The following is a 10,222-nucleotide window of genomic DNA, read 5'->3' on the forward strand; positions in this document are numbered from 1 at the left end:
CCTAAAAAAATATAGTAATATAAAGATTCAAGTAAAAAACATATTTGTTTTGTTTCTTTGAGACAACTGTATTGGATAATCTTACACTCAGATGACAAACTTTAATCCAACAATAATTTCAATTATTAATTCTGAATAAAACTAATATTGTTTAGTATTCTACAATACCCCATTTAAGAAGTTTGAGAAACCTTAAACAAACTGAGAAATATATTTAATGGTTGATGTGCAATCTACAAAGTTTACTGAATAGTTTAAAGACCAAAAGGTTAGAGATTCTTCACTTTGAATCATGTTTGATCTGATTTCATTATTATAATCAATACTTACGATGTTATCTTTATCTAAAAATATATACACTTAGATGTCAAACTTTGATCCAACAATAATTTTAGTTATTGATTCTGAAAGAAAATAATAATGTTTAGTATTCCACAATACCCAAGCCTAAAATTTTGAGAAACCTTAAATCAACTTAAAGATACATTGACTGCTGTGCAATCTACAAAGTTTGCTAGATAGTTTAAAGAACAAAGGTTTTGAGATATTTTACTTTGAGCTGTGTTTGTTCTGATTTCATTATTATATTCCTTACAAAATATTTAATCTTAATGAAAAAAATACAGTATAAACAAATAACATTGAATCCAATGACCACGAAGGGACTCGAATCCTCAATCTTCTGATCCGAAGTCAGACGCCTTATTCATTAGGCCAGGTGGTCACTGTTTGTCAATATGTTAATGCCTAAGAAAGTATAGTAACATAAAGATTCAAGTAAAAAACATATTTGTTTTTTTCTTTGAGACAACTGTTTTGGATAATCTTACACTCAGATGACAAACTTTAATCCAACAATAATTTCAATTATTAATTCTGAATAAAACTAATATTGTTTAGTATTCTACAATACCCCATTCAAGAAGTTTGAGAAACCTTAAACAAACTGAGAAATATATTTAATGGTTGATGTGCAATCTACAAAGTTTACTGAATAGTTTAAAGACCAAAGGGTTAGAGATACTTCACTTTGAATCATGTTTGATCTGATTTCATTATTAAAATCCAAATATAAGATGTTATCTTTATCTAAAAATATATTCACCTAGATGAAAACTTTGATCCAACAATAATTTTAGTTATTGATTCTGAAAGAAAATAACAATGTTTAGTATTCCACAATACCCAAGCCTAGAATTTTGAGAAACCTTAAATCAACTTAAAGAAACATTGACTGCTGTGCAATCTACAAAGTTTGCTAAATAGTTTAAAGAACAAAGGTTTTGAGATATTTTACTTTGAGCTATTTTACTTTGAGTTGTGTTTGTTCTGATTTCATTATTATATTCCTTACAAAATATTTAATCTTAATGAAAAAAATACAGTATAAACAAATAACATTGAATGCAATGACCACGAAGGGACTCGAATCCTCAATCTTCTGATCTGAAGACAGACGCATTATCCATTAGGCCACGTGGTCAATGTCTGTCCAAAGATTAACGCCTAAGAAAGTATAGTAATATAAAGATTCAAGTAAAAAACATATTTGTTTTGTTTCTTTGAGACAACTGTATTGGATAATCTTACACTCAGATGACAAACTTTAATCCAACAATAATTTCAATTATTAATTCTGAATAAAACAAATATTGTTTAGTATTCTACAATACCCCATTCAAGAAGTTTGAGAAACCTTAAACAAACTGAGAAATACATTTAATGGTTGATGTGCCTTCTACAAAGTTTACTGAATAGTTTAAAGACCAAAAGGTTAGAGATTCTTCACTTTGAATCATGTTTTATCTGATTTCATTATTATAATCCAAACATAAGATGTTATCTTTATCTAAAAATATATACACTTAGATGTCAAACTTTGATCCAACAATAATTTTAGTTATTGATTCTGAAAGAAAATAACAATGTTTAGTATTCCACAATACCCAAGCCTAGAATTTTGAGAAACCTTAAATCAACTTAAAGATACATTGACTGCTATGCAATCTACAAAGTTTGCTAAATAGTTTAAAGAACAAAGGTTTTGAGATATTTTACTTTGAGCTGTGTTTGTTCTGATTTCATTATTATATTCCTTACAAAATATTTAATCTTAATGAAAAAAATACAGTATAAACAAATAACATTGAATGCAATGACCACGAAGGGACTCGAACCATCAATCTTCTGATCCGAAGTCAGACGCCTTATCCATTAGGCCACGTGATCAATGTCTGTCCAAAGATTAACGCCTAAGAAAGTATAGTAATATAAAGATTCAAGTAAAAAACATATTTGTTTTGTTTCTTTGAGACAACTGTATTGGATAATCTTACACTCAGATGACAAACTTTAATCCAACAATAATTTCAATTATTAATTCTGAATAAAACTAATATTGTTTAGAATTCTACAATACCCCATTCAAGAATTTTGAGAAACCTTAAAAAACTGAGAAATATATTTAATGGTTGATGTGCAATCTACAAAGTTTACTGAATAGTTTAAAGACCAAAGGGTTAGAGATTCTTCACTTTGAATCATGTTTGATCTGATTTCATTATTAAAATCCAAACATAAGATGTTATCTTTATGTAAAAATATATACACCTAGATGACAAACTTTGATCCAACAATAATTTTAGTTATTGATTCTGAAAGAAAATAATAATGTTTAGTATTCCACAATACCCAAGCCTAGAATTTTGAGAAACCTTAAATCAACTTAAAGATACATTGACTGCTGTGCAGTCTACAAAGTTTGCTAAATAGTTTAAAGAACAAAGGTTTTTAGATATTTTACTTTGAGCTGTGTTTGTTCTGATTTCATTATTATATTCCTTACAAAATATTTAATCTTAATGAAAAAAATACAGTATAAACAAATAACATTGAATCCAATGACCACGAAGGGACTGAATCCTCAATCTTCTGAACCGAAGTCAGACGCCTTATTCATTAGGCCAGGTGGTCACTGTTTGTCAATATATTAATGCCTAAGAAAGTATAGTAACATAAAGATTCAAGTAAAAAACATATTTGTTTATTTCTTTGAGACAACTGTTTTGGATAATCTTACACTCAGATGACAAACTTTAATCCAACAATAATTTCAATTATTGATTCTGAATAAAACTAATATTGTTTAGTATTCTACAATACCCCATTCAAGAAGTTTGAGAAACCTTAAACAAACTGAGAAATATATTTAATGGTTGATGTGCAATCTACAAAGTTTACTGAATAGTTTAAAGACCAAAGGGTTAGAGATTCTTCACTTTGAATCATGTTTGATCTGATTTCATTATTAAAATCCAAACATAAGATGTTATATTTATCTAAAAATATATACACCTAGATGAAAACTTTGATCCAACAATAATTTTAGTTATTGATTCTGAAAGAAAATAACAATGTTTAGTATTCCACAATACCCAAGCCTAGAATTTTGAGAAACCTTAAATCAACTTAAAGAAACATTGACTGCTGTGCAATCTACAAAGTTTGCTAAATAGTTTAAAGAACAAAGGTTTTGAGATATTTTACTTTGAGCTATTTTACTTTGAGTTGTGTCTGTTCTGATTTCATTATTATATTCCTTACAAAATATTTCATCTTAATGAAAAAAATACAGTATAAACAAATAACATTGAATGCAATGACCATGAAGGGACTCAAACCCTCAATCTTCTGATCTGAAGACAGACGCATTATCCATTAGGCCACGTGATCAATGTCTGTCCAAAGATTAACGCCTAAGAAAGTATAGTAATATAAAGATTCAAGTAAAAAACATATTTGTTTTGTTTCTTTGAGACAACTGTATTGGATAATCTTACACTCAGATGACAAACTTTAATCCAACAATAATTTCAATTATTAATTCTGAATAAAACTAATATTGTTTAGTATTCTACAATACCCCATTCAAGAAGTTTGAGAAACCTTAAACAAACTGAGAAATATATTTAATGGTTGATGTGCAATCTACAAAGTTTACTGAATAGTTTAAAGACCAAAGGGTTAGAGATTCTTCACTTTGAATCATGTTTGATCTGATTTCATTATTAAAATCCAAACATAAGATGTTATCTTTATCTAAAAATATATACACCTAGATGACAAACTTGATCCATCAATAATTTTAGTTATTGATTCTGAAAGAAAATAATAATGTTTAGTATTCCACAATACCCAAGCCCAGAATTTTGAGAAACCTGAAATCAACATAAAGATACATTGACTGCTGTGCAATCTACAAAGTTTGCTAAATAGTTTAAAGAACAAAGGTTTTGAGATATTTTACTTTGAGCTGTGTTTGTTCTGATTTCATTATTATATTCCTTACAAAATATTTCATCTTAATGAAAAAAATACAGTATAAACAAATAACATTGAATGCAATGACCACGAAGGGACTCGAACCATCAATCTTCTGATCCGAAGTCAGACGCCTTATCCATTAGGCCACGTGGTCAATGTCTGTCCAAAGATTAACGCCTAAGAAAGTATAGTAATATAAAGATTCAAGTAAAAAACATATTTGTTTTGTTTCTTTGAGACAACTGTATTGGATAATCTTACACTCAGATGACAAACTTTAATCCAACAATAATTTCAATTATTAATTCTGAATAAAACTAATATTGTTTAGAATTCTACAATACCCCATTCAAGAATTTTGAGAAACCTTAAAAAACTGAGAAATATATTTAATGGTTGATGTGCAATCTACAAAGTTTACTGAATAGTTTAAAGACCAAAGGGTTAGAGATTCTTCACTTTGAATCATGTTTGATCTGATTTCATTATTATAATCCAAACTTAAGATGTTATCTTTATCTAAAAATATATACACTTAGATGTCAAACTTTGATCCAACAATAATTTTAGTTATTGATTCTGAAAGAAAATAATAATGTTTAGTATTCCACAATACCCAAGCCTAAAATTTTGAGAAACCTTAAATCAACTTAAAGATACATTGACTGCTGTGCAATCTACAAAGTTTGCTAGATAGTTTAAAGAACAAAGGTTTTGAGATATTTTACTTTGAGCTGTGTTTGTTCTGATTTCATTATTATATTCCTTACAAAATATTTAATCTTAATGAAAAAAATACAGTATAAACAAATAACATTGAATCCAATGACCACGAAGGGACTCGAATCCTCAATCTTCTGATCCGAAGTCAGACGCCTTATTCATTAGGCCAGGTGGTCACTGTTTGTCAATATATTAATGCCTAAGAAAGTATAGTAACATAAAGATTCAAGTAAAAAACATATTTGTTTTTTTCTTTGAGACAACTGTTTTGGATAATCTTACACTCAGATGACAAACTTTAATCCAACAATAATTTCAATTATTAATTCTGAATAAAACTAATATTGTTTAGTATTCTACGATACCCCATTCAAGAAGTTTGAGAAACCTTAAACAAACTGAGAAATATATTTAATGGTTGATGTGCAATCTACAAAGTTTACTGAATAGTTTAAAGACCAAAGGGTTAGAGATTCTTCACTTTGAATCATGTTTGATCTGATTTCATTATTAAAATCCAAATATAAGATGTTATCTTTATCTAAAAATATATACACTTAGATGTCAAACTTTGATCCAACAATAATTTTAGTTATTGATTCTGAAAGAAAATAACAATGTTTAGTATTCCACAATACCCAAGCCTAGAATTTTGAGAAACCTTAAATCAACTTAAAGAAACATTGACTGCTGTGCAATCTACAAAGTTTGCTAAATAGTTTAAAGAACAAAGGTTTTGAGATATTTTACTTTGAGCTATTTTACTTTGAGTTGTGTTTGTTCTGATTTCATTATTATATTCCTTACAAAATATTTAATCTTAATGAAAAAAATACAGTATAAACAAATAACATTGAATGCAATGACCACGAAGGGACTCGAATCCTCAATCTTCTGATCTGAAGACAGACGCATTATCCATTAGGCCACGTGGTCAATGTCTGTCCAAAGATTAACGCCTAAGAAAGTATAGTAATATAAAGATTCAAGTAAAAAACATATTTGTATTGTTTCTTTGAGACAACTGTATTGGATAATCTTACACTCAGATGACAAACTTTAATCCAACAATAATTTCAATTATTAATTCTGAATAAAACAAATATTGTTTAGTATTCTACAGTACCCCATTCAAGAAGTTTGAGAAACCTTAAACAAACTGAGAAATACATTTAATGGTTGATGTGCCTTCTACAAAGTTTACTGAATAGTTTAAAGACCAAAAGGTTAGAGATTCTTCACTTTGAATCATGTTTTATCTGATTTCATTATTATAATCCAAACATAAGATGTTATCTTTATCTAAAAATATACACTTAGATGTCAAACTTTGATCCAACAATAATTTTAGTTATTGATTCTGAAAGAAAATAACAATGTTTAGTATTCCACAATACCCAAGCCTAGAATTTTGAGAAACCTTAAATCAACTTAAAGATACATTGACTGCTGTGCAATCTACAAAGTTTGCTAGTTTAAAGAACAAAGGTTTTGAGATATTTTACTTTGAGCTGTGTTTGTTCTGATTTCATTATTATATTCCTTACAAAATATTTCATCTTAATGAAAAAAATACAGTATAAACAAATAACATTGAATGCAATGACCACGAAGGGACTCGAACCATCAATCTTCTGATCCGAAGTCAGACGCCTTATCCATTAGGCCACGTGGTCAATGTTTGTCCAAAGATTAACGCCTAAGAAAGTATAGTAATATAAAGATTCAAGTAAAAAACATATTTGTTTTGTTTCTTTGAGACAACTGTATTGGATAATCTTACACTCAGATGACAAACTTTAATCCAACAATAATTTCAATTATTAATTCTGAATAAAACTAATATTGTTTAGAATTCTACAATACCCCATTCAAGAATTTTGAGAAACCTTAAAAAACTGAGAAATATATTTAATGGTTGATGTGCAATCTACAAAGTTTACTGAATAGTTTAAAGACCAAAGGGTTAGAGATTCTTCACTTTGAATCATGTTTGATCTGATTTCATTATTATAATCCAAACTTAAGATGTTATCTTTATCTAAAAATATATACACTTAGATGTCAAACTTTGATCCAACAATAATTTTAGTTATTGATTCTGAAAGAAAATAATAATGTTTAGTATTCCACAATACCCAAGCCTAAAATTTTGAGAAACCTTAAATCAACTTAAAGATACATTGACTGCTGTGCAATCTACAAAGTTTGCTAGATAGTTTAAAGAACAAAGGTTTTGAGATATTTTACTTTGAGCTGTGTTTGTTCTGATTTCATTATTATATTCCTTACAAAATATTTAATCTTAATGAAAAAAATACAGTATAAACAAATAACATTGAATCCAATGACCACGAAGGGACTCGAATCCTCAATCTTCTGATCCGAAGTCAGACGCCTTATTCATTAGGCCAGGTGGTCACTGTTTGTCAATATATTAATGCCTAAGAAAGTGTAGTAACATAAAGATTCAAGTAAAAAACATATTTGTTTTTTTCTTTGAGACAACTGTTTTGGATAATCTTACACTCAGATGACAAACTTTAATCCAACAATAATTTCAATTATTAATTCTGAATAAAACTAATATTGTTTAGTATTCTACAATACCCCATTCAAGAAGTTTGAGAAACCTTAAACAAACTGAGAAATATATTTAATGGTTGATGTGCAATCTACAAAGTTAACTGAATAGTTTAAAGACCAAAGGGTTAGAGATTCTTCACTTTGAATCATGTTTGATCTGATTTCATTATTAAAATCCAAATATAAGATGTTATCTTTATCTAAAAATATATACACCTAGATGAAAACTTTGATCCAACAATAATTTCAGTTATTGATTCTGAAAGAAAATAACAATGTTTAGTATTCCACAATACCCAAGCCTAGAATTTTGAGAAACCTTAAATCAACTTAAAGAAACATTGACTGCTGTGCAATCTACAAAGTTTGCTAAATAGTTTAAAGAACAAAGGTTTTGAGATATTTTACTTTGAGCTATTTTACTTTGAAATGTGTTTGTTCTGATTTCATTATTATATTCTTTACAAAATATTTAATCTTAATGAAAAAAATACAGTATAAACAAATAACATTGAATGCAATGACCATGAAGGGACTCAAACCCTCAATCTTCTGATCTGAAGACAGACGCATTATCCATTAGGCCACGTGGTCAATGTCTGTCCAAAGATTAACGCCTAAGAAAGTATAGTAATATAAAGATTCAAGTAAAAAACATATTTGTTTTGTTTCTTTGAGACAACTGTATTGGATAATCTTACACTCAGATGACAAACTTTAATCCAACAATAATTTCAATTATTAATTCTTAATAAAACAAATATTGTTTAGTATTCTACAATACCCCATTCAAGAAGTTTGAGAAACCTTAAACAAACTGAGAAATACATTTAATGGTTGATGTGCCTTCTACAAAGTTTACTGAATAGTTTAAAGACCAAAAGGTTATAGATTCTTTACTTTGAATCATGTTTTATCTGATTTCATTATTATAATCCAAACATAAGATGTTATCTTTATCTAAAAATATATACACTTAGATGTCAAACTTTGATCCAACAATAATTTTAGTTATTGATTCTGAAAGAAAATAATAATGTTTAGTATTCCACAATACCCAAGCCTAGAATTTTGAGAAACCTTAAATCAACTTAAAGATACATTGACTGCTGTGCAATCTACAAAGTTTGCTAGATAGTTTAAAGAACAAAGGTTTTGAGATATTTTACTTTGAGCTGTGTTTGTTCTGATTTCATTATTATATTCCTTACAAAATATTTAATCTTAATGAAAAAAATACAGTATAAACAAATAACATTGAATCCAATGACCACGAAGGGACCCGAATCCTCAATCTTCTGATCCGAAGTCAGACGCCTTATTCATTAGGCCAGGTGGTCACTGTTTGTTAATATATTAATGCCTAAGAAAGTATAGTAACATAAAGATTCAAGTAAAAAACATATTTGTTTTTTTCTTTGAGACAACTGTTTTGGATAATCTTACACTCAGATGACAAACTTTAATCCAACAATAATTTCAATTATTAATTCTGAATAAAACTAATATTGTTTAGTATTCTACAATACCCCATTCAAGAAGTTTGAGAAACCTTAAACAAACTGAGAAATATATTTAATGGTTGGTGTGCAATCTACAAAGTTTACTGAATAGTTTAAAGACCAAAGGGTTAGAGATTCTTCACTTTGAATCATGTTTGATCTGATTTCATTATTAAAATCCAAATATAAGATGTTATCTTTATCTAAAAATATATACACCTAGATGAAAACTTTGATCCAACAATAATTTTAGTTATTGATTCTGAAAGAAAATAACAATGTTTAGTATTCCACAATACCCAAGCCTAGAATTTTGAGAAACCTTAAATCAACTTAAAGAAACATTGACTGCTGTGCAATCTACAAAGTTTGCTAAATAGTTTAAAGAACAAAGGTTTTGAGATATTTTACTTTGAGCTATTTTACTTTGAGTTGTGTTTGTTCTGATTTCATTATTATATTCCTTACAAAATATTTAATCTTAATGAAAAAAATACAGTATAAACAAATAACATTGAATGCAATGACCACGAAGGGACTCGAATCCTCAATCTTCTGATCTGAAGACAGACGCATTATCCATTAGGCCACGTGGTCAATGTCTGTCCAAAGATTAATGCCTAAGAAAGTATAGTAATATAAAGATTCAAGTAAAAAACATATTTGTTTTGTTTCTTTGAGACAACTGTATTGGATAATCTTACACTCAGATGACAAACTTTAATCCAACAATAATTTCAATTATTAATTCTGAATAAAACAAATATTGTTTAGTATTCTACAGTACCCCATTCAAGAAGTTTGAGAAACCTTAAACAAACTGAGAAATACATTTAATGGTTGATGTGCCTTCTACAAAGTTTACTGAATAGTTTAAAGACCAAAAGGTTAGAGATTCTTCACTTTGAATCATGTTTTATCTGATTTCATTATTATAATCCAAACATAAGATGTTATCTTTATCTAAAAATATATACACTTAGATGTCAAACTTTGATCCAACAATAATTTTAGTTATTGATTCTGAAAGAAAATAACAATGTTTAGTATTCCACAATACCCAAGCCTAGAATTTTGAGAAACCTTAA

General features: G+C 28.0%; 3 non-coding genes across 3 annotated transcripts; all 3 read right to left on the bottom strand.

Annotated features, from left to right (window-relative positions):
* Positions 1–2,156: 2,156 nt before the first annotated feature.
* TRNAR-UCG (transfer RNA arginine (anticodon UCG)) lies at positions 2,157–2,229 on the bottom strand. The gene has a single exon. It is a non-coding gene; the product is annotated as a tRNA-Arg (tRNA).
* Positions 2,230–4,404: 2,175 nt separating this feature from the next.
* On the bottom strand, positions 4,405–4,477 carry TRNAR-UCG (transfer RNA arginine (anticodon UCG)). The gene has a single exon. It is a non-coding gene; the product is annotated as a tRNA-Arg (tRNA).
* A 2,172-nt stretch (positions 4,478–6,649) lies between these two features.
* TRNAR-UCG (transfer RNA arginine (anticodon UCG)) lies at positions 6,650–6,722 on the bottom strand. Its single transcript has one exon. It is a non-coding gene; the product is annotated as a tRNA-Arg (tRNA).
* Between the last annotated feature and the right edge of the window lie 3,500 nt (positions 6,723–10,222).

The sequence above is a fragment of the Pseudophryne corroboree genome, chromosome 8 (assembly GCF_028390025.1).
Source record: "Pseudophryne corroboree isolate aPseCor3 chromosome 8, aPseCor3.hap2, whole genome shotgun sequence".
NCBI lineage: Eukaryota > Metazoa > Chordata > Amphibia > Anura > Myobatrachidae > Pseudophryne > Pseudophryne corroboree.